A 2874-nucleotide genomic window follows, 5' to 3' on the forward strand; every position below is an offset into this window, starting at 1 on the left:
TTCACCCCAGAACAGTCTATGGATTCATGGCCACAAACCTCTTAGCTGTAAGTTTGACTCCTGTCAAGCAGACAATGTCGCTTTGCTGAATGCTACCTTTTCCAAGCCAAATGCTCTATCTCACGGGCTACGACTGACACTCCTCATTTTTAAATAAAGCTTTTGCTACAGTGTTTTGTACATAACCAATTTTGTAGGTATGCATAAAGTCAGATTTGTCTTCTGCAACTCGTTTCACAAACACTGTTTTAGCACAATCTGCACATATTCTGAGCATGCCTGCTGCATGAAATCTTTTGGAGCATTAGAAAATACTCTATGCCCAACGAGGGTCCAGGAACAAGGCATCCTCGAGCAGTCACAATACCACCTTTTCAAGATTGGACCAGGAGCTGGAGTCATACATGGAGCCATAGGTTCAGGTATGTAGAAAAGTTTTATATCATAAGGTAAGTAACTCAAAGTCATCAGGCAGATCAAGACAAGTTTTGAGGCATGCCATTATGACTTTGGCAGAATTTCTCCACTCAGCTGTTTTAGATCTGGTGCTGAACCTTGCCCACCTACTCCAAGCAAAAACCAGAAAACTAGCCAACAGTGCACAATTCATACTGTGGCAGACAGGAGCCATGAGAAGCCCCCAACAGTTGCCCCAGCTCTAGTGTTAGCATGCTGTCATGATTTGTATGCCATTTTTGGGTGTTCTCTTAATTTTGTTGATCTTAAAGACAAGCCCAAGGGCAATGTATATGAACTGATACGCCTTCTTTCTTTTAGTGTCCTGAATAGTTCTAATTATCTTATTTCACTGAGACTTTCAATCTTCTGGTCTTGGTGAATCTGCAAGTTTTTCTTCTTGTTGTGCTTAGACTTGATGTCTTGTCTGCCTATCCATGCTTTCATTGTGATTTTGATTATATATTTCATCCTTTATTTCTTGACCTAAACTGTCACTTGCTTACCTTCCACTTGAGTGGCATTCAGTACCCTGTAGGAGTTATAAAAGATCTTTTTTTGATGTCTGCTGAAATCTAAAATGAGAACTGACACTACTGCAAGAACAACACGTAAACACTTAATATCCCTTTCTGAGGTACATAAAATATACACATGACTATTTCTGGATTTTACTATATCAGTAATGTTCAAAATTGGGTTCAGATTATGCGTAAATAGGTTTCTAAATGATGTTTTTTAGTTTACATGGGTTTTATGCCCATCTTTTTACGCCTTCAGTGGTTTTGCTATGATAATTGTCTATTCCTTAGCTAGTGCCTGTTCACATACATCATACAATGACAGACTGCAAAAGGTCCCATTGTGATTTGCTCTCTGTTTTCTAGAGAAAATGATTTTACTTATTTTATCTAGTAAGGTCCTAAATATCTTAGAAGGTGACCAAATGTTGAAAAGCAATCATTCTTCTGACGTTGCACTTCCCCAAACAGTTGTGGTTTTAGGCAGATCACATTTTTATTGGTTTAAAATATGAATTAAGCTTCCCCAACACAAATCCTTTCATCTATGATTGTAAATGCGCTGTTAAACAGTTTAAGCCAGTGTAAAGTATAACCATATCCAACCATGTCCTCTGTGTTTCATTTTACTCTAACTCTTCCTACACTCGTCTTCTCAACTTTCTCCCTGGAGCTCACAAGTGGTTTAAAAAATTTGCACCTTGCCAGAAATTTTATCATGAAATTTACTAATTGCCTTATAAACAGCTAATTAAATACTGTAAGCAACCATGATCAGTGTTTTCTAGATGAAAAACCAGAGGCACTGAAATTAGGTGACTTGAAATCTGTTGCAAAGCTACATCACACACTTCCTGATTTTTAATCCTGTGGGTTAGGACTGCAGCTATTTCATCCCGATCCCCCTCTTTGATACATTCAGTAGACAAGATAAAAGCATATTCATGCTGTTAGGCTCTTATAGAGTATACAGTTATGTAAAAAAAAAAACCCCAAACCAACAAAAAAACGCAAAACAAAACATCCCTCCCCCCCAAATCCTACCTGGTTGAATTAGCATATTTTCATCGTAATTTCCTATGAAAATTTACTCACTATCATCACAACTTCTCCATATATTTGGCACTTTTTAAAAAGTTGCACTTTTTTTCAGAAACTAGTAGGAGGCTTTTTACAATGAAACACTGGACTCCTCACTCTCCTTTAGACCCTAACTGACATGACATCTTGCAGAAATTCAATCATCTCAGAAGAAAACTGGACAATTGTTGACAGAGGAGGACAAGGGTTTGGATTACCATGATACCGCTTTGTAAGTCATGCCTTCTGATTCTGGTACTGGAAATGCGACTCCAACCTACATTGTTAATAATGTAAATAACAGCACAAAATAGTCTCTGTCACTGCTTGTAGCATCACAAAGCAGAAGCAAGGCATTAAACTGCTTAAAAATGCATAGGCTGAGAAAGTCAAGTACAGCAGCTAATGGTGGTATTATCAAATTTTTTTTTCAAGTCACAGGAGGCCACAAACCAGAAGTCAAAGCTCAACTTTCACCTGCATATCTAATTCTTCTGTTTTCTACTGTCCTTATTCATGTCTCTGCTCACTAATGTAGACTTACAGTCAAGCACTAAAACATGCAAACTTTCAAATGGGGTGGCTCACAGCCTTCCATCATCTGTGCTTTCCTGATACAACGGTATCAAGATCTAAATGCCTTGGATGTCAAGATCTAAATACACCTCATCTTCTAGCATGAGAATTGAACTTAGACTTAATTTTCAGAATCCTGTATGAGCATTTTTTTTTACAATCCTTATCTGCTGAAATGAATTGGGAAGCCACAGTCCTTATGCCTTTACAAAGTGGTGTTCCCCAGGGCTCATTTCTGGGG

The sequence above is a fragment of the Phaethon lepturus genome, unplaced genomic scaffold (assembly GCF_000687285.1).
Source record: "Phaethon lepturus isolate BGI_N335 unplaced genomic scaffold, ASM68728v1 scaffold10901, whole genome shotgun sequence".
Taxonomy (NCBI): Eukaryota; Metazoa; Chordata; class Aves; order Phaethontiformes; family Phaethontidae; genus Phaethon; species Phaethon lepturus.